We start from the raw sequence: 22,349 nt of genomic DNA, 5'->3' as shown, positions 1-22,349 counted from the left end.
AAGAGACGAGCAGAGAGGGGCGGAATATGGGAGTGGGTAGAGAGGAAAATCAGAAATGAGCTCGAAGGGAGGATGGGTAGCAGTCCATCACTCATTGCTAGTCAGCTGGCATGAGTGAAGGAAAAGCCATGAGCGACTTCAAAGGCCTCGGCGGAGCGATGGGGGTTAAGGTTCTGTGATCCGAGCGGAGGTTAGGGGGGTCTGCAACTCTGATCCCCTCTGCTGCTGAAACTAATTTAGCCAGCGGGCCCCGTGCGAGGCCCGCTTGTAACCGGAGCAGCCGTGCAGTGACAAAATGCAGGCGGATCTATACGACATTACTTCCAGAATGCCAGGTGTCCAAACTTAATTCTTTTCTGTGCGTCACAATCGCTCATGTTTTGGTCTTTTGTGTTTATTACAGTAATACCGGTCAGATCAGTCTTGCATCGTGCAGAAGATGAGAGGTTGACCTCTATACAGAGAGGCTGGGAAGACCAAAAACATATGCTTGTCTGCTCTAACTCGTTTGTCTCGAAGCTTGAGGGTACGAGCTGCAACTTGTTCTCATTTCCCGAAAAAAAGTGTCGATGTTCAAATAAATGCGTTTACAATCACCCGCATCGAATTCCTTCTCCTGCTGACTCATCCGAAAAGGACGCCATTGAAGTATCCAGAAATGACAGAAGGCTGTAAAATACGGGACGACCCTGCGAAAGCAGACCGAGCCCCGGTTGAAAGGAGCGTTAGCATCAAGCGTCGACATATTAAACGCACAAAAGGCATTTGACTTTTGACTGGGAATCCACGTGCGTTGCGTGGGTGGATGCGTTCGGTAACTACAGATATGCGATGATGTGCATGTGCGACTTGAGGCCGCGGCCAGTGAGTCATCTTGCATTAATCATACGCGAAAATGCTTGGCTCTCGCTCACGTCTTTGTCTGGCCGCCCGTATAGTGTGTCTTTGCAAAGAAAAATCAAACGGGTAGACGATTGCTGGAGCTATGCAGAGATGATAAAAACCACAACTAAATGAGTTGACTCAGAGGAGTAGTCATAGCACGGACAATATAGACGCAGGCTTAAAGCTGAGGGATCACGATGAACGTAGGTTGTCGTGTGGTGGTGGGTGTCTGAAGTTTTGCAGACTCCAAAGTCCGTAACTTTAATTGCAAGCGCATGCCAGGCATCTTAACTACTGCAGATGGTGCGATTTAGGAGGAAGGAAGAAGATGGTCTTTTATTGACTCAAATTAAGATTGGGGGAGGTCAGAGTTCAAGGGGGAGGGTCTTTGTTTGTACGGATGGATTTTTACAATTTAATGAATCCGATTGTTTTGTTTTTTTACTGGGTCCTTTTTAGTTGCTGCTGGTTTGGTTAGCAACTGAGCTCCAATGCAAGTCAGTTAGATGTTCAAGTTAAACGTAATGAAAACACAATGTCAAGACTCAACCTAACAATTTAAAGTTATCTGAAAATCCCTGAAAATCTCACAGGTCATGCTCTGTCCTAAAGATTGACTCGAGACCATCTGGAGTCTAGATTCTTGAAGACCTCTGATCCAATGGGGGCTTCATCAGTTCTGACAGACTTGGCAGGGAGCTGGAGACAGATATTTAACCTTTTGCTGGAAGACTTCTGCAACCCCCCCACAACGCTCCGGGGGCTTCGGGGTCACATGTGCTTTTTCTGTAGTCTGATGGGGTGGGGGACTTGTTAGTTGTTGGGAATCGCTAAACAGGAGCTCTCGTGAAGGTCTAATGCATCTTACAGAGGTGGGGGTAACTATCTTTCCATTCCTATTGGTCGAATCTTGTACACAATTTCATGTTTAATCTCTAATTTGGATCTAGCATTGATTCAATTGACTGGCTAGAGCGTGTTTCCACCAGTTGAGGTGACTTTGGTGAAAGCGTATCATACATTTCCAAAGAAGCACTTCTTTCTACGAAATCAATAGGGACATGTCGACCTCATTTTCGAGCTGCATACGCTGCAAAAAAATAAAAAAAGTGGACCTGAGGTGAGCAAAAGTGTTTACCTAGGGAAATGGAAAAGCTAAAAGAAATGATAGTAGTGTTGGGATAGAGAATAATGAGCTTCCCCATGGTGGCCATTAAGGTGGACACGAATGAGCCCAAATGTTGGCCTAATGGAGAGAAGTGAAAATTGCAGCACTCGCCGAGACACCCGAAGGTGCTGGGTGACCTAGTTAATACGACCCTGTGGTGGGTGTTAGCGGTTACTCTGACAACCATGTTTTTTTTTTTGTTCGCTACTTCACTTCCTGTTTGACTCTGGTTGACTTTACACACTCCTACATGCTTTATCTGTTCACTTAGTATTTATTTATGTTTATATCATCTACATCCTGTGTACTTCCTTCACAGCATAATAGTTTGCACTTAATTTGAATAATTATGCTCTCGTTCCATTGTTGCCTCTACTGTTCTACATTAAAAATATACTTTAGAAAAAAAAAATATGGAAATAAATTGAATGCGTTTACATTTGAATTCGGAGCTAAACAAAGCAACAATTTCAAACGAGAATGACGTGATTCGTCAGGAGGTCAAAGTGCACTGAATACATTTATAAGGAACTAAAAGCAGACCTCCAAAGCCTCCTCTTCTGTTCCTTCCTGTATTTCAGTTTTATTCATTCTCCTCGTCCCTCCCCTCCCCCTATGCTAGCTACTGTATATTCTCACATTTTATACAGTGGCTTTGGGGTTAATGACTTGGATGGATGGCAGGCAAGGAGTTGGGCACTAACAAAATGTTTTATAATGAGGTTTAGTCATTTCATTGCTGTGTAATGAATACAAGTGCGTACATTGGTGCACATGCATGAGAAGCAAGATATAAGAGGTGCGGAGGAGAAGGTGCGAGTGGGAAGAGGTAGCTGTCAACTGTGGGATGTGATGAATGACAGATAGTGGGGGTGGGGGGGGCATGGGGGTCTAATCCCAGAGCTTGTCGTGACTCCAGTCCTGACCCGTCCAATGACCAGGAGAGTGGGAGGATGAGGAGAGAGACGGATAAACACAGACACAGTCCGATGTGGAGGAAGCTAAAGAGGGACAAGGGAAAAAGAGAAAGAGCGAAAACAAACGTGGGCCGAACTGTTCGAATTTTTCTCGGCAGTGAAATGGAGGACACGGCAGGAGGGGTAGGTGGGTGTCAGAGTGGGAATGGAGAATCATCTATTTGTCATCTGTCTTTCTCGTTCCCATCCAGGAGCCCCCCCCCCCCGCCCCTCTCTCTCTCTCTAAGCCCCCCCACTCTGCAATTTCCCTCTTTCCACGCCTCTGTCCTGCTGTTTGCAGCTCGTCGTGGGAGTGTGGCGCAGGCAAATAAACAGAGATTGTTTCATTCAGCCAGTGGGGACAAACAGTGCATTATTAACCTTCTGCTACCTTGCCTTGGGTTAGCGCAACCCGTTCATTTGTGATGAAGAACATTGTGTGACGACGACGCCTCCTCCTATTTGGCTAAAATGGGCACAGCGCAGACGCATGCCGGGGTGATTAATCGAAAAGCTACTGCTCTGTCAATGCAACGATGCATGCGCATACCTTGAATTAACATTTGCTTTCTTGGGGGTTCCCCAATTATTTAGCATCAACACCATGATTCATGTTCCCAGAAAAAACAACAAAGAAGCCGCATGTCATCTCTCCATCTCCAGCTAGCTATCTACAAAAAGTCTCTGATAAATCAGAAAATACACAAAAATCTATTATTTGGCCTGGCACTATGCGGTCCAAGCATATTTTAAAGGGGAGCAGTGCCCCCACATCCCTTGCTCGAGCTCCACCAGTGATTTCACCTCCAATTCCATAAATATGAAGTACAGGTAAATACAATTTATTTCTTTAAAGTTTAAAGTTTCATTTGCTTTCTTTGGTTGTTACCACATTTTTGATCATGAAAAATGTTGCTCCCCACTCAGTGAGTGATCAATTTCATGCTTACCAGAAAAAGCATGCACACACACACACGTGTACACACATGTACACACACACACGCAGGTTATTAGCTTCCAGCGTGCCAGATGTGCCACCCACACACAAACACGTGAGTCCCAGTCGTTTGTGCTTGACAATCACAGGAAGTTTGTATGCGTTTGCTTGTCATCTCCCAAAGGACATCATGTTGTGACAAAATGCTTCTTAGTTCCTAGTCTCCATGAATAAAATTATACTAGCTCGGTTAGCAGCTGTTATTCAGATCTCAGCGTTGACACAAAGTCCAATCTTGGAAATTACAATAAAGATAAAATATTTCATTTCTGTATTAGAATAATGACAACATATAATATATAACAAGAAAATGTGATAATTTGAAAAAGAAAATGGTAGAAACAATACATTCATTCAACAATTTGATTATCAGCATTATGGGAACAGCCTCATGACATCACCACCTACTGGCCCGGCATGCAAATGACAGCATTTTTGCATTTCGCCACGTTACACAATTGGCCCAACCTCGTTGTTTGTACTTAACGTGATAACACAAGCATGCACACGTGAATGCACTGGGTGTGTACCCACCGCCTGCCTTCCTCCCGTGCAGACAGTTCCATACAGAGGTGATAATTACCTCTGCCTGGATGTTATTTGACTCAACATGCATACAAAACGTACCACGAAAGAAACAGCAGCCTGTTTGTCTTCCAGGAAGCCGTTTTTGTTGGCCATGTGCTTGCATGCCCATATGGGTGTGTGTGTGCAAGCACATTCCCCCACCCCACCCCGCCCCCAGACTCGTTTACAGCCCCGCTGAGATTCGCACCTCCCTCCCTGTACCGTCTCTTCGCCTCTGACCCAGTCTGGAGGTGGCCAGGCTGTAGCGATCTGCCTTCCCTCCAGGGAGATTTGACTGAGTAACAGCACAGGCTGGCGGGCACAAAGCTGACGTCCAGCCTGCTACAACAGCAGATCCCACACACAGGCTGCCTGCCGAACAAAGAGCCGTCCGTCTACTGTATGCCACATAGGCTCAGTCTCAGTCTATATTTTTCTCAACCACTAAGCCTGTGAGAGATCATCAGGTGTGCTGCGAAGAATTATCCAATTTCACTTAATTGCTTGGGAAATTATTATTTACTGCAAATCTTGACTTGGTGAGTCATAGTGACAGGCAGAACAATTAAATGCCTTAAAAAAAAAATTACGCGAGGTAATGTCTCACTCACTGATCTCTGAAATGAGAGCAAAGGGAGAAAATTGATTGAATCATTTATAATCTAAAATTTATTCTGGGCTTTTGAATCTTGGAAGCAGCCAATTTATGCAACACACAGGCATTCGCGCTAAGTGAAATTAAATATTTGACAGTAAGTTATTTTCAATTTTTGAGGTGTACCAAGTTGAGGTCGGTGGATTTGATTTAGTTGGCGTGGAAAAAAAAATGTTTACGCGAAGAAATCTGATCCTGAATTATTAATGTCTTCATTCAAGTTTGATGCTTTTTCTTTTGTTGGAGAAGTTCCTGAGCTTGGACCCTCCTCCACAACCATTTGCACATCCACACATGTGTCCATCAGTCTTTCACCTCCATCACCTCATCCTCTCCGGCCTGTGTAGGAGCCCCGGCAAATTGGATGGGAAGAGCGCTCGAGAGGGGGGGAATTAGATCATGTAATGGGAGCTGCTGGCAGTGTGACTAAATTAGCTAACGATAGCTAACAACATTACACACTGTCCATCTGGGGGCTGCCTTGTCCTCCCTCTGCTCCTCTTTGAACAATCAGCTATGTGACGGACTCCCTTATCTACCAAGGGAGGGGGTGGGTCTCTTCTTAGGAATAACAGAGAGCCAGTAAGGACTCCAAAGAAATTTGGGAATGTGATCTCGTGAGAATTTTATAGGAACTCATGAGAACCCACGATCGATAGTAGATGCAAATCACAGATTTGTTTTTTCTATTCACTAAGTGTGATGCATTCTGTGGTTGACTTCCAAATAATTTCACAAGTGACTACTTAGAAAATAAATGTTAAAGACTTATCATATCTCTGCCCCCGCCCACTTTATAATTGCTTTTTAATAAACAACCGCACCCGAGGAAAAACAACCAATTAACGACACAAGGTGAGACTGATGAATTGTCAATCACTTGTCGAGCGGTTGCCGAGTTTGTATGTTGAAAGGCGCGGTGTAAAGAGTATGTTCGAGCCTGGCCGGGCTCGACTGCGTCAACAGCTGGCGACTGGCCCGGCATCCGGGCCAGGCAAGCTGTTGTGCCCTCGTAAGAACGCACAAGTGCTGGCCGGGCAGATGCTGGGAAGGATGCCACGCAGGCGTCCGTCGACACAGGCGGACGTCAGTGGCTCTCCAGAGGCGCTTTGAAGCCAAGATCATTGTGCACTGCGACCAGATTAGAAGCTTAGAGCGGGTCTGGCCTTCTAGTGGGGGGTTATTTTTGAACGTACAGATAAAACAAGCAGATGGAAGAAGAAGGGATGGGAACGTCATCCTGTAAAAACAGTGGGCGGGAGGATTTTTGAAAACTGTCTGATGGATGGGGTTAGCGCAAGCATGGAGACACAGTGGAGGTGAGGCGGGGAGGGCGGGGGGGACGGCGAGGAGAAGGAATGAAAGGGAAGGGATAATAGCCGCGGAGTAATAGCACACGGCTTCCAGGCAAAGATGAAATATTTGCAATTCCGTTGGGTCTCTGGGCTGCAGGCTCTCACTCCATTTGTATGGAAATGAGTTTGTCTTTCTTTGCCTGAGCACTGAGGAGACCGTCGAGGAGGAGGAGGTGCAGGGATGGTGCGCAAACTGTCAGCGATATTGTGATTCCTGACAATGCTTTTAGAAGTCATGGGGGCCCCCAGTTTGTTTCTGGGCTGCACATAAGGATCAAATAAATCCATGCCTCGATGACACACTGATCAATGCGGCCGTCGCCCAGGGAGTGAAGGCCTTTGTTTCGTATTGACACTTTAGCTCACCTCTTTCTTTCGCTCTCTCCTTCTCTCGTGCCCGTGCATGCAAGACCCACAGCTGGGACTACTCTCCTCCCTGATCCTGCTGCTGTTGCTGCTTTCCATCCAAGATAGCGAGCAGATGCTGTAGAAGGTTCTCTGTTTGGCTATTTTCAGCAGTGTTGAGGCGGGCTGCCACTCATGTATTCATGGCCAGCTGCTCATCTCTACTAGCCAGGCTCAGAGCGGGGTAAAGGAGGAGGGGGGCGGGGGGGCATCTCATCTCGGGCACCCTTTACTTCCCTCGGCTCTTTCCCTTGACTCCCTCCCTGCTTTCCTTCCTCTCTGAGTCACAGTCGCGAGCCACAAGTCTGAGTCATGCCTCCACTCTTGTGAGAGTCTGCGAAAGCACCGACGAAGTATGAAAAGAATGGAAAATGAGAAGTATTATATGAAGTTGTGGTCTTGTACTGAGCAAGAAACATCCTGGGATGAATAATCCAGATTTGAGACACTGGAGCAGCTCGTGTGGATTATATTCATGTATTTATTTTATTTTATTGTAGTTTTCATTTATTATATTTTTTATTATATATTTTTTATTATTGTTTATTTTATTATATTTATTTATTATAGTTCTGCTGGGTTATTTCCACTGGGTTAAGGATTCGAACTGGGCACATTGAGTCAAGCTTTTGATCCAACAAATAAATCACTTGCATAAACTTGTATCACTACTCCAGAAAAATCACATCGCAGGTGACTACAACGGCATTGTTCCAACCCATTACCCCTAATCACATACATTTCAAAACAAATCCCCAACACCATTATCAGGCAGTGGACCTGACCTGCTGGGTCAGCCCCCTGGTGCCAGCCTGCACCTACTTCAATAGTCCAGTCCTGAGGTCCCAGAGGTGGCGGTCAAGAGCTATTGATCCCCGGAGGTGAGAGTTCACGCTGGGCCAGCCTTGCCACAGGTGAAGGGTCAAAGCATAAGGGGTCAAGTGAGATTGAATGTGCCCGCGTTGTTGCCAGGAGCCATGCGGGTCAGCTGGATCCAGTTCATTCCGTGACCCTTCCTGGTCAATAATGCCTCCCTTTCCATCATTAAACTGGGATTGGGCATTAGATTTTTCAAATTTGTCACAAATGTGCATTATTCCCCTAAAGGCGGAAGAACGGCTGCATACCTCCGATTGATTGGCAATCATCTTGACCTACGGGCAAAAAGGAGGCTAGCTAGGGATCGCTTCTCGTCGATAACGAACAAAGCCGGCTGATTGTTTGAGGCGTGTAATGCAGAGCTCATCAGCTGGGTCAGCAGGCCAATTGCAGGTTTGCATGGGTAGACACTTTCCTCATCACAGCGTGATGATCAAAGGTTAGTAAAACGCTGCACAGGACTTGAATCAAGAATACAAAATATACTTTTGTGAGATATTACTTTGAGTCGTGTGCCCGTTGCTGAGCTGCAATGCATAAACTGTTTGAACAGTGCTGCGTAGACTTTTTATATCCACTGCAGCTTCTTTTAAAAGGTTTATCGATAATTAATTCAATTTTAGCCATTTATTGAAACCCAGAAGAAGCATTAAGCAATCTCACACAGGAGCTGCTGTTGGCCACAGCTCACATACAGATAATCACATACCAGCATCGTGCACCACACCAAATATGGTTTTCAGTGTGCTTAAAAAGTGTTTTTAATAAGTTATGCCTAAAGTGTGTTGACGGGGTAAAACTATTTAGAATATCTTTTCTTAATACAGTTTCATATTTTCACCTATTTTGGGTTGTCTGTAAAGTATCCAACCGGGGTTGACTGAACTTCTGTTTAGCATCAGAGGTGCATTTTAGCATCTACTCCCCTGAAGGATGCCAGTCATCCACGAGAAGTCTCTGAGCTGAGCTGAGCTGAGCATCCACCCAAACACACACCAACATTTCGGAACACACACAGCAGTGAGGGATGCTCGCACAATACATGCAAGGTTGCTGGCCTTGGCACGGGACTGGGAAGCAAGACCGGAAGCCAGGGGAGGGAATGTGGGAGGCAAAATTTGCACGTAGAAGAAGCTTCTTTGTGAGCATTATTGGGAAAAGAAGAAGAGAATGGAATGGGGTTTGATAACGTTTGGCTTACGGATTTGCAGTCCACTACCGAGACAGTAAACTTCTCTTCCTCCATCCATCTAGACTGCTCACCTGTCCCCCCCTCTCTCCCTCCCTCCTTCCCTATCTCTACCTATATGTCAATCACTCACACTCACGCCCCTCCCTTATCTTTGCTCTGCTTTTCTTTTACTTCTTTCTTTTATCTAGGCATGCATTCCTCTCCTCCCACACTCGAGATTCTCACTAAATGATTCCAAGTGTCTGGGCCCTGTGCCTCTGTGAGCCACACACACACAAACACACAGACATACACAGACACACACGCTCACTCAGTTACACCCACAGAAAGATGTATGTAAGCGTCACAGTGGCTGCTGCAGCAAGGGGATAAAGTAAACAAAAGGGAGAGGAGATGAGGGAGAGAGGGAGAGGGGGGGGCGGAGGTCTTTTTATTCCATTTTGCAAAGAGAATCTCAGGCTAAACATCATCCATCCTTCCATCAATCTGTCTATTCAGCCATCAGAAACACCCTTTTATGCAGCGTTGCTAGGTCTCAATGCCATACAATGGCTTGTGTCCAAACTGGAGTGAGGCTCTTTCACGCCAAAGAAGGGATGCAATTAAAGGGCATATTCGGGGGGAAAAAAAAGGGAGGATAGAAATTTGTTTTGTGTGCGTGGGCTGTGGACATACGCTACAATCGGCAAAGCGAGGAGCTGCTAAATTCTGTCGACATATGGGCAAACAGCTCAAATAAAAATATGGCACATCTTTTGTTTTGTTATTTTGGCAGAGCAGCAACATTAATATTAGTGTAAGGTACATCCCCTGTGGGGGCTTTCAGCTGAATGCTGACATAGCGTATTAGCATGCTAAATGTACATAAAAATCTGCGCCACTGCACTATTTTAGTCGTCAACTATGTGAACAGTGTCACCTTGGATTGCCGGCTGCAATTATCGTAAACTCGCTATGTGAATAGCTACAATCTCAATTCCCATTTAGCGTGCATTCAATCAATTCAGGTAGCAGGTGAACACCCAAGCTAATCTTTCATTGTATTCACCAGCTCGTTTTTATCTGATTCAATGTCACCATTTTTACATAGTGGATCTCATTTAGCCATAAAACAGGACATAATGATGAAATGACTATTCTTTTCTTCGTCTTGCATCATATCTCTTCTGTGCCGTTGTGTTGCTTTTTTTTTTTCCTATCAATAATTCAGGCTTAAAGTTGAGGATGAATAATTCACACGCCGATGTCAACCGTAAACCTCACTTTGGAGCCAAGTTGGGCTCTTTTGAAAACTCTTCACCCCCCCTTCTCACCTCTTTCTTATTCTTCTCACTGTCATCCCATTTCTTCTGCCTTCATCCACACGGCGTTCTCCTTTCATTCTTCCTTGTCTCCTAGATTACATGCATGTAGAGCGAGGCGCCTCTGCCTGAAAGAGACAACACAGGGACAAGGATAAGTAGTGGTGGCTGAAAAAGGGATTTGACTGCCTATCCTGTCAGCGCACAATGCACACCAACAATCCCGCCAACTAATCCCATCGCTGCTTCAAATTGCAAGTGTGAAAACATCGAGGGGGGATCCGAGCGTGCAGGCAGAACGATGGCTTCTCCTTTGAGTTGTTCTTGCACTCCGACTTCCTCGGCCTCCTATTTTGGTGCCCGCGTGACTCAGCGGCTATTACTGTATTATCCATCCTCGGGGTCTATTTAGGCACGCACGCTGCCTCCTTAACAAGAGCCCGCATTCATGGTTTGATTAGGCGTGACGCTAATTAGGATTCATCAATACCATTAATCTTCTCATCCAGCCCCGTGGATCAGAATATCTGACTCATCTCCATGAAGGTGTTTATCCACCTATTGAGTTTTCTTGTCAGGCGGCCCGGTCTCCTCCCAGCTTGTCACACGGCAATGCTTTGTCACTGCCCTTGGCATTCAATAGCTTTATAAATAAATTTTGAAAAAAGCATGGCAACCCGTGCTGCTTTCATGCTCTCGATGTATGACAATCTGCAGTGAGTCAATGAACAGTAGTATTTGTAATTTAACCAAGAAGGCTCAGTTAGATTTTATTCCTTAAAAAATGTAATTTCATTTTCCTTAAAATTGTTTTTTAATTTTTTTCTCTTGCATTATTATAATGATTAAATAATTGTTTATTTGATCAAGAAACTACACCAAATTTTTTGGGTGGAAAATCATCACATTCAGGAGAAACACATGTCAATGTGTAATTATTATGTTACATTTTTTACGCTTCTAATGTCTATCGTTTGCGATTCAGCACTCCAAATAAAAGCAAACATTTCATCGCAGCATCCCACGCTTACCAGACAATGCGTCGTCTTTTTTTTTTACTAAATACTATACAATAATAACAAGTGAGCCAGAAAAATATTCAATAACAGGAAGCCCCAGAGAAGCAGTGGTGTGAATAAAAACTAAAGAGGAACAGAGTCAAGCAGAGCTGAAGCTACACAGGAGATGAAAGCCCCCCCCAACATCTCATCTGAAGGCTTGCAAAACGCTTCACTCCACAGACGTGCACATCTTCAGGGAGTGGGAAGGTTGTTGTGACAGAGGCAGACTTTAATCAGAAGCTCGGGCAGGTTGGAAGGGGCCCGGCGTGGGAGAGCGGCAGTGGGATGGAGGCCCGCTTGTGTAGGCACCCTCTACTCTCCCCTTCTCTCCGGTCCTGTGCTCACCCACGCACTCTCCTCCTGCATCCCCCAACTCCCCCTCGCTTCTCTCCGTTGTATTCATCACCCTCTGCCCACACTGTAAACTTCACGCTGAGACAGCAAGAATAAGAGTGCCCGCTTTACCGTCTGGCTACATAAGTGTCAGGGTAGAACGTGGCGTGAGTAAAAAAATCATATGGAGAGCGGTGCAGCGACAGGTTAGGAGAACGTTCTCCTAGCGAGGCAATGTCATTTTTCTTTTAAGTAGTACTCCAAAGCTGTAACTTAATGTATGAATACATATGACGCACTATACAGGTGCATGACAAAATATAAAAATTTTGCATGGTTTTCCTCTTGGTCTTATGATGCCAAAATGTGAGCAGCACATTGAAGAGGACTGTATAAATTAAAAAATAAATAAATACATTTAAAAAGTAAGTTAAAAAAAGTAATTTTTTTATTTTTTTATTTAAATAACGCCTCGCTCAGTAGCTGTGGATTGGGTTACTTTTACCCAAAGTTGGGTTGATTATTTTGAGCCAGCACATTAGGTAGTAGATTGAATTTGAGTGTGCTGAAGAGCCGAAATTTTGTTGTGTACTCAAATGAAAGTCAATTTTAATGTATTATTCTTCTTCTCAGAAAATGGTAGTAATAAAAATCACATTCACCAGAATATTACAAAACGGCAATTTCAGACGCAGTTTCAGACCACTGCAAACACAATATTAAAAATAATGTCAAATCAATTCAAAGAGAAGCTTCTCGTTATTGAGTTCCAGTCAGTGAGAAAATAAAATAAAAAAATCACTCACAACTCGTGAAAATGGAATAATTGTATTTTGAAGGACCTTTGAAAATCTATATCTCCATTTTATGTATGATGCAAATGTTCCATCCTGGAGGGGAGATTCAACATTTATGCCAATACAGCAATATAAATAATAAGATGATGCCAAACATCTTGATTGATTTTTTTTCCCCCCACTTTGAGCTTTTGCTTTACAAGCTATAGTATAACTCCACTCTTATCTCTTTTTTTGTCTCTTTATTTTTTTCCATCAAAAAGCACCCCAGACATCCGTTGACAACTGACCTAAAAGGAAGGTCAGGTGTGAAGGAAAGTGCTGGCGCCGTGAGTTAAAGGCCTGTGGTCGATGCGGTCAGCACTTCCTTCTCTTTTGAACCCCTCACAAAGGGCAGCGTGCGCTCTTTAGCGACGCTCTTTTCCTTGCTATCTGCTCTGGTGCATTTTCAACACACGCTTTATCCCTAAAGAGCATTCTTGACGACTTTCTCTCAGCTACTTGAATCGCCAGCCAATTGTCAACAATGACTCTTTTTGTGTTGGGGACCTTCTCTGCCTCTTCCACTTTTGTTGAATTATGCGGCAACTGTCCAAGTAGACCTCAACGCTGCTCATGCTTCTGGAAATTTGGGAAATTTATATTTTATTTTTTTAATATTTGAATTGAAATTTGGAGGATTTACCGGCTCAGCTGAGGCAGGCAGATTGCTAGTTGTGTTACCGCTCACTAGCACGTCAAAGGCAGCCGTCTCGCTGTCAACACAACACTCCCCTGTTGTCCAATCTCTATACAGCAATGTGAAGGCAAGCGAAATGTGTCAAGACGCCTCTCATGCACGTCACAATTTCCCCCCTTAACTGGATCGGCTGCATATGCCTCTGACGTCACGCGAGCGGCGCACGTGTCCTAGCGCACTTCCTTGAGCGGACCCACGTCACGCTGAGCAAAATAGCTGGCCTCGCGAATAAGAAGGCCGGGTGAATAATGGAGTGGAACATAAACAACCAAATCAAGCATAAGAGGAAAGGATGAGAGAAAAACTATTGGACTAACGGGGGACATAACTCACTTTGTTATGACACAAAACAACAGCCGGGGTGAAGGGAAAACACACAAAACTAAGGAATGAGAGAGAGGAAAATTTTGAAATGAAAGATAAACAAAGCCTGACAGCTAGAATAACATTCACGCAAGTTCTCCGAGCTTATATATACGGCTCTGGAAAGAGTCTGCAATAGCAATTATTTTAGCAATGGAAGCCTCATGGCTAGAAAAATGACCAAAAGGTTTACTTTGACTTTCTGCAAGTTTGCGCTTTCCAAAAGTTCACCAACGTTTGCCCGGAATATAAACCAGAGGAAATCCCTGTTTTGTAGCGTTTACGCAGAACCAGTTAATGAGCCGCCAAATCGGGTTGCAAAATGACCGTGACCTCCGAAAGAGCACGTGCCTGGGCCTGCCCTTCCCTTCTGGCCAAGTCTGCCCGGCAACAATTAATGCTGAAGTGTCGCCTGCCACGCATTGCAATCTGCTCCGAATTGATTGGTGCAAAAAAAAAATCAATGGCGCTCAAGGGACCGACTGCCAACATTTTTATAGAGTTGTCATCGGAGCCTTCGCTGGAGCGACGGGAGTGGCATCGGTGTACAATAGGTAGACGGATGTTTGTTTAAGGCCCGGGGGCCTGTGGGTGTTGACACAGCTGCCAGGGGAGACAGAAATATTTAGTAATACTGCAGGGGCGAGGGGCCGGGGTCAATGACTTTGAGAGAACAGGTGACTGGCTGAAGAATAGTGTTGAATTGTTTGGAGAGTGAAAAACTAGTGACTGGTTTTACTATTCATAGCATTTGTGTCACACCAACTGCCTGGAAGGCAGCGTGAGCTCTTAATTTGCTGCTTTGGCCTTTTCAATAAAAGGAACCTTTAACACGACTCAAACCCCGCAACCACAGATTTTTTGTTTATCCCACAACTCTTCCCAGAAGATACGATAACACGCCAAAAGAACCCGGCAATAGTTATTTTGGTTTCATGCGACATAAGGCCTGATTGTGTAAACACATTTTCTAATGGGAAGTTGTCAGGGCACGGAAGTCAAATGGAGTCTTGCTGAAGGGTTAGTTTGCCGATATTTTCCTGGATTGGAATACTTCAACTTTTTAATTGAGGAGCCTCGGTTTAAAATATGCAACACAAGCCCAACAGTGAGTAAAACAGAAAACTCACTTCCATTCTAATACTGCTGCCTGCACACACGGAAAGGTCATAGCAGTAATAAAAAAGCAATATCCCCGGGCATGATAATATCACCTTAATCCTGTTATTCCAATGTCATGACAGAAACGTAAAAGATCTAAAGAAGTCATAAATTACACTTTGGAGATAATACTCATGAGCTGCAGTTGTTTAGAAGTGCGTTGTCATTATGCTGACATAAAAGTCATGCTTAATGATGACGGAATGATGTGCTGTATTTATTTTGCACTTGAAAGCATAAACTGGAATGCGTTTATTGAATGGCACCATAGTAAGACCAGGTTTATTTATTACGGTTTTTAATATGACACAAATATCCGCAATATGCTTTTGAATAAAAGATGCGCAGTATATGACGGATACGTGGAAATGAGAAAGCATGACTAAATCGATAGCGTGGATAAGACAATATTAGTTTCATATACTGTCTTTTTCTAAATATTAAAATCTCAGGTGACATTGGGTGTTTTTCTGGATGGAAAATGTCTATGCACTGAACAACATATGGCAAAAGCCTTTTTTGTGCCTCTGTAGGTTCTGCTGTTTTGGTTAGCGATGCAATTCAAATGAGCTCAGCAGTTCCCTATTAAATGGGTCTATGAAGTGAGATAATTACATTATCTTGGTTTTTTTTCTGCCAGATGGGAAAAGGGAGACATCTATAAGTGGATGATGCACCCGGCGACTAATTGGGGCATGGTGTCTGTTATTATCTTTGAAGATGAAGTAATGGCGCCTATTGACACCTCATCAGTCAGTGTCAAGTAAGAGAAAATTGAAAGGTACCAAATAATGAGGTTTTTTTTTTTTTGCCTGACGCATTACACGAAACATCATTCAAATGATCCTCTGGCAACAAATTTAACTGAACGCATAGCCACACTAACCTATGGTTCATTTCCATTCCGCCAATATAAAACGTATGAAAACAACAATGGTGGTCAGGGACCCAAATTATTGCTTTCAGTCAAATTAGCCTCTGGAAAGTAATGTAATTATTTAGCACTTCAGCGGGTCATTGAGAAGAGGGGAAAGCATGCTCGAGCTGTCGTGATTTCAAGCAGAAAATTTATTCAACTGTCAATATCGTTTAGATCTGTCTGAGTGAGCACCCAAGGCTGTAGGGGGGGGGGGGGGGGGGGGGGAATTGGCGCTCGATTATAACGACTTTTCTTTCAATACTCACTTCTTTAAGGTCTGGTTTGTTGTACGTCCTTGTATCGGACATAATGTCCATATACGGATTTTTTATACAGTCCTTTTTTTGTATTTTTGAAAACCACCAACATAAAGCTTCCTCGTTAAACCATTTGGCGCTATCATCGCATTTATTCCAGAATATTACAGTACCCAGCTGTACAGTAGAACGACAGAATCCGATAAAACCACATGCAGGTAATTGGAATTTCTTTGTGTTCTTCTTTCTCAGAGCCCGAGAAAGGACCAACAAAAAGACATCGCAAAAGAACCGATCCCATCCACCATTTGCATTTTTAAACTTGATGCATTAAAACCCACAAAGACATATTTACAATTTTCCCCCCAATCCACAGTGATTTGCAAAAGATTGCAGGAATCAGCCTGTGACTCAAAGTAACTGTTTCATCTGGAGACTGACTGATTCCCTTTGTGCGTTACAGTTTAAACAAGGAATTATGTAAGGTAGTCATGAAAATGCATGTGCGTGCGTGCACCTTAGATATTATCAATGTAGCTATCAGTGTGTCTTGCAAGGTGGGCAGAAGAGACAAAACATCACAGATGTCAGATAGAGAAGTATGAGCTCCCCCTGGGCTGCTGTATAACCAGACACGGCACTGCAATATTACAGGGAGCAAAATTACAGCTGTAGACTTTTCACATATGGCAAACCTTCATAATGTCTTTGACACAAGGGCACAGCATGACTATGTTTATATTGTGATGATTTTATGAAGTATTAATAAATGTCAGTTGATGGCAAGCAAGTAAAGTTGCTTAGACAAGTTATGAGCCATATTGGAAAAGTATTCCGGAAAAAAATATCTCCATCACATTGATACATTTTAATTCAGTTACTAGTTAATGTGATATAGTTAGTAATGTAATCCAAGAACCGAATTATTAAAGTAGAGCATCTTTTAATTACTTTTGGATTACTCCAACAGTAAATATTCTAATGCCAGCAGTTATAGCTAAAGCACCAAAAACACCAACTGACAAAATAAAGTAGAAGAAAAAATGGAATAAAATGAAGAAGTATTGGTCATGGCAACTTTACAGCTGCAGTAATTCCAGATGTAAAAGCAATATATTTACTTCGATTAGTTTCTTGCAAGCAGTTTAGTTGTTTTCTTTCAAACTCGAGCGCGTCGCTATCACTTTTCTGCTTCTTCATCCACCCTCATCTCCTTCCCTTGTCGGCTTCTCATATTCCTCCACCCACACTGACCCTGTTTTATTCAAGACATACTGTATAATAGAACACAATATACGGGGGCTCGGCTCACCGAGTGCTGCTGAGGGCATCGTCATTGGCTCGGCAACGTGCGCCATCTCCCATGCACCTGAGGCCATTGTGGGTGGTGACAGCGGTTCCGACCCAGCTTTGCGTCATCCCAACGGGGGCTGGGGAGGCTGAGAAAGCGGCGTAAATGTCAGAGGAATTAGCCGGCGCCACGGCGCCCACAGAACTCAGCGTGACAATGGGCGGGAAGACGGGAGCGAGGACAGCGGCTGTAGTGCATCTTTAAGCCGGAATCACAACTCTTGTTTGTTTGTTTTTCTCTCCATCTTCCTTGCCAACTTCTTCACTTGTCCTCACGCCCTCGCTCTCTCCTTCTCGTGCTCTCTTTCTGTTTCGCTGTCTCGCCCACCTCGCCTCTGCCCGCGAGCGGTTTGGAGCAGATTATAGGCCTGCCACCCCCACTAGCCCATACACACAAGCGTTCGCTCACACACACTCCTGCAACAGCAACACACACTTTGTAGACTTTTTCTGCGCCACCTACGGTTCCACTACATCGCATTCATCATGTAGAAGAACATCCCCATCCGGTCCGAATGTAGTTCGGCCTGTGACAAAATGTCCCCGCAAGAGTAAACAAAGCCAGGAGGCGAGCAAAACAAGTTGGCAAATGTGAACCGGCAAGCTAGCGTGTCCAAAATGTTTTTGTTTGGCGGTCAAGTAACACCTGTAATTAAGGGCCATGGATTCTGTATGGGCCGTGTAATTGTGGGAGTACAATCTGTTGGAGAGAAAAGCTTGCTAACCATTGCTTATTATACATTTTTTCATTTTGGGAAGCAACTGTAGTGTATCATATTTAGGGAGCCGCCATGGATGAGGATGTTTACAAGTCCATCATCATTCACTTATTCACCATTTCCTAATAATTAGCTATAGGTTTTTATATAATGCACAGTAATTAGATAAAAAAAAATGCACATTTATTTTCAAATATACTCAGGCGCATCATCATGACGTCACTGCTGTTGCATAATGTCAACGTCAGTGTTTGCACCTTCTATAACAGATATCAAACTTTGTTTGTCTGACAAAGTGAATGTAAAAAAATATATATGTTTGCTTCATTTACACTAATATTGAATAACTTTTAACCCTTAGCAATGCAGTTAGCTAACAAGTAAGACTTACATTTGTTGACGAATTATCTTTGAAGGCGTCAATGGTTCATTGCAGGGCTTGCGGTGCGTCGCAATCACCTGTGCAACAGTCATTAATCAATAATTAGCTCAGACTACCAGCAGTATTACAAGTTCAGATCAACTTTTCAACAGATTTACTCACCTGAAACACACACAACAGCGGCAGTTACAGTCACGACCCGGCGAAACTCCCGCTCACTGTCAACTACTTCCGGGTACTGAGGACCCCCGTAGTTGTCCCAGGTGCCTTATTGAAATCCCCAAATATTCGCCACTGATACCATACAGTACTATTTGCATATAACGGCATATAACGTGTCCAGAAACATCACAAAGTATTTAGAAAAAAATAACAAGGCGGGTGAATATGAATGTCCATTCAAATGTCCCAAAAACCACCATGGGCCCCACACTATCTTCTGGAATCAATATTAACGACGCGCAACCAGCAAGTCAGTCATAACGGATGTGAAGTAGAGAATCCTGTTACCTTTCAAAATAAAAGATTTTCGGCCTCGAATAATAAAAAAAACTGAAAAGCTGTTTTTTTCTCCATTTGGGGACCTAGATTTAGTTGGCGTTGTTTCTCACTTGTTTGTTTTCTTGTCCAATAGTGTAATGCCTGTTTAGCCTGTTGAATAAATATCTATCCAGCAATCAATCAAAAAGAAGTGCCACTGTTTGGACCATTCAATTTGACAACTGTACATTCACATAAGTGCAGGTCAAGACCTCTACGCATCAGACGATGAACAAAAATCGGTTGTAGCATCGAAACCTACTGCAGTGTGTGCATGTGTGATTGTGTGTGTGAATTTGTGTATGTTTTCCAGCATGTTTGTGCACATCCTCTGTTAATGGCTACCCTGAACACAACACCTAACTGATCCTCTAATTGCTTTTCCTCCTCTGCATTTATCATCATCCAGCCAGCCTGTCATGTTAGCAAATCTGTGAGGAGCGACTGTCCAGTGGTGGAGGCGGCTGGCATGCAGTCATAGTTGCTCGGAAGGTAACCAAAATGTCTGCTGTGTTCCGGAACCAAGAAGCTGTCGTTCAAATAGTGATCGCTGGCTGCTAATCACAGACACTATAGAGTATAAAATTAAGCGAAAGCCAAAATGGATCATTGAGGCGGGAATATACATAATATACGAATTTAAATTATTTTTATTATTTATTATTTTTATTATTTAAATTGTTACAAAATTATATATATTGTTTTATTTACATTATTCATCTAAATAAACACCAAAAATGTCATTATTAAAAGCCCACTATACAACCAAAATTATTCATTTATTGCAATTATTTTATTTCTATAGACAAAGAGGTCATATGATAAAAGCCTTACATTTTCACATTTCACTTCATTAAATGCGAGGTGTGCGCTCAATGTTGCATACGGTCGTTTAAATTCAGGACACAACAACCTCCATGGAAACTGGATAGCTCGAGGATGGGGGTCCTTTTCCCCATAAGGGGCTTAGGGTTGCCCACTCGTAGCACAACCAGTCTTACAGGAAGAATACAAATACATTATAATCGCAAAGACGAGCACATTTCCTCATTCTTGCAAGGAGGCCTCAAGTGAAGGTGCGACTGTGAGAGAAAGAAGACACGTATACTGTACTGTATGCAGGGGGAGGGGGTTGGCTCTCCGAGTGGGGATTTGATGCTGATGAGGTCTGTAATGGGAGAGAAAGGCGAGCGTGAGGGGAATAGATTGGGACCCCGCTCTTCCCCAAGCACACGTGCCTATTTATTTCCATGCGCCTTTGCGTTGACCTTTCTCCAGCCACTGACGTTAAACTCACATCGCCGCCAGGGACTCGCACATCTCGCCTCTGTATGATTTCCTTGTTTATTTTTTATTGCTGCCGTTGCCCACGACGCAGAGGGCGACGGTGTTTTATCCGAGGGACGGGGGGGTGAGCATCTTATGACTCAGATAAATTGTACCTGTGACATCGTGCATAAGCTTTGAATATGCAAATGAAGAGGCCGAGAACATTGATTCATACTCACGCTCATCTGTTTGTGCTTTTGATTCAAACACAATCAGACTTCTCTTTCAGGAATTTTCAATGCCTATGCACTCCACCGTCACTTTATTTGGCACACCTGAACACTGTGATTAGCATAAATTCAGATGAATAGTATAGTGACACAGAAATTGTGCAATAATAATAATAATAAAGGCATTGATGATACTAAAAAAAAATTAATAAAGGAAAAAAAAAGAAAAAAAAGTGAGCATAGTAGCTTCGCTATAGCAACAAATATACGCATCACAAAGACAGTGCTGTGTAAGAGGAACCAATCCAGATTGAGGGGGGGAGGTATGAACGTATTCGTCGACATGCTGCGTGGCAATACCGCCTCAAACAAAAGGAATACACTGAGCCAAACACACAGATGGAAAACACTCCCTCTGTCTGTTTTCATCCCTCATACACACACACACACATACGCTTCCTCCTCATCCTCCTGTTGTGCAAAGCAGATGCAGGCAGCCCGGCAGTGATAGAGAGTGTCGGTCTACACAAAAGCAACCATGTGACTAAAAATAAATGAATCCTCGGGTGAGGGAGAGCCACGCTCAAAGGTCTTAAAATAGCCGTTCAAACAAAGGCAGGAATAAACGAGAACGAGTGAGTGGGTTTTATTTTCAAGAGGAAACCACCCGACCATCCTCCCCACCTCCCGCCCGCGCCTTGGCGGCAGCTACTCCCCGGTTGCTAGGTTACGACACTTGTGGCCGCCATCCTCGGCCCAGAGGTGCTCTTGCTTGTGCATCATGTTTTTTTTTTTTTAATGGCGTGTATATTTGTGTTGTGATTTAGGGACGTTTTAGGAGCAGGTGGGGGATGGATGTGGGGGTCAAATGTGAGGAGGGGGGGCGTTCTAGAGTTTAAATTGTAAGACCGAAGCTTGTGTACCATGGAAACAGAGGATGTTAATTTGAGTGTGCTAACTGTTCCTGCAAGGGGGTGGGGGGCACATGCATGCTTGTATCTTTGTGTTTTTTAAAAACTTTATTATGGTAATAGCACCCTCTTTCTTTTTGGAGAATGCACATCTATGTTGTGATTAAAAATATATGTTTCAGACTACCAGTGGTTTAGAATGAGATTTTTTTCCTACCCCGTAGTGGAGAAAAGTGCTTCTAAAAATATTTTCTTTCTGGACTCGGCTTCAAACAACCTTGCAGCACGGGCACTGTTGGCGCTTTTCTTCTTTTTCGTTTTTACAGTGCCTGGGGGAAGCTAGTCACAAAGTGAAATAAAACACAAAAGTAAGTCATGCACTTTAGTTGGAACAGTTGTTGCCGTTGATGTTCAGCTCTGCATAATCTGGGCGCCTTGCGTGAAGAGCTGCTCGCTCGCTGAAGGTGACTCTGATGTAGCAATTGATATAATTGTACAATATAAATTCAACATAAATATTAATTTTATTTTAAACTCTGACTGCAGCCATTAGCGACCAAATTTAAAACAAATGTATCGCACAGATCACATTTTATCTAAGGAACAGCGGTAAGGTCAAAGTTAAGGCCCAGGGGACGTGTCGTTTCCTTTCCCTCCCGTGGCTCCAGGGAGCTCGGCGGACATTGTTTACTGGTCAGCGAATTTCTCCTTCGCCTCCCTCATGGCCAGCAGGGAGTTGGCCTGCGATTTAAAGGCCGAGCCTGGTCCAGGTGATTTAAAGCAGCCTGAGATTTGGCCGCCCTATTCCACCAGTCTTTCATTTGTGCCCTCAGTAAAAAAAAAAAAAAAAAAGATCACAGTCCTTGTGTTCCATGCTCCCTGGGAGGTTGTTATTGCATCCTGGGGAGATTTACTGGGCATGTGTGCCAGGAGATGCTTTTATTTGTTTTCGCTTTTA

At 43.7% G+C, this 22,349-nt stretch overlaps 1 long non-coding RNA gene across 1 annotated transcript in view; it reads right to left on the bottom strand.

Annotated features, from left to right (window-relative positions):
• Positions 1 to 18,859, bottom strand: part of LOC119121810 — a 30,845-nt gene extending 11,986 nt beyond the window's left edge. The window contains exons 1-3 of the long non-coding RNA XR_005097764.1: positions 18,604 to 18,859; positions 18,451 to 18,518; positions 10,373 to 10,488 (exon numbers count right to left, since the gene is read on the bottom strand). This is a non-coding gene — a long non-coding RNA (uncharacterized LOC119121810). The remainder of the gene's footprint in view (positions 1 to 10,372; positions 10,489 to 18,450; positions 18,519 to 18,603) is intronic.
• Positions 18,860 to 22,349: the final 3,490 nt, after the last annotated feature.

The sequence above is a fragment of the Syngnathus acus genome, chromosome 4 (assembly GCF_901709675.1).
Source record: "Syngnathus acus chromosome 4, fSynAcu1.2, whole genome shotgun sequence".
NCBI classification, from domain to species: Eukaryota; Metazoa; Chordata; class Actinopteri; order Syngnathiformes; family Syngnathidae; genus Syngnathus; species Syngnathus acus.
The sequence above is the reverse complement of the archived record's forward strand: the minus strand, read 5'-3'. Positions and strand labels throughout refer to the sequence as shown.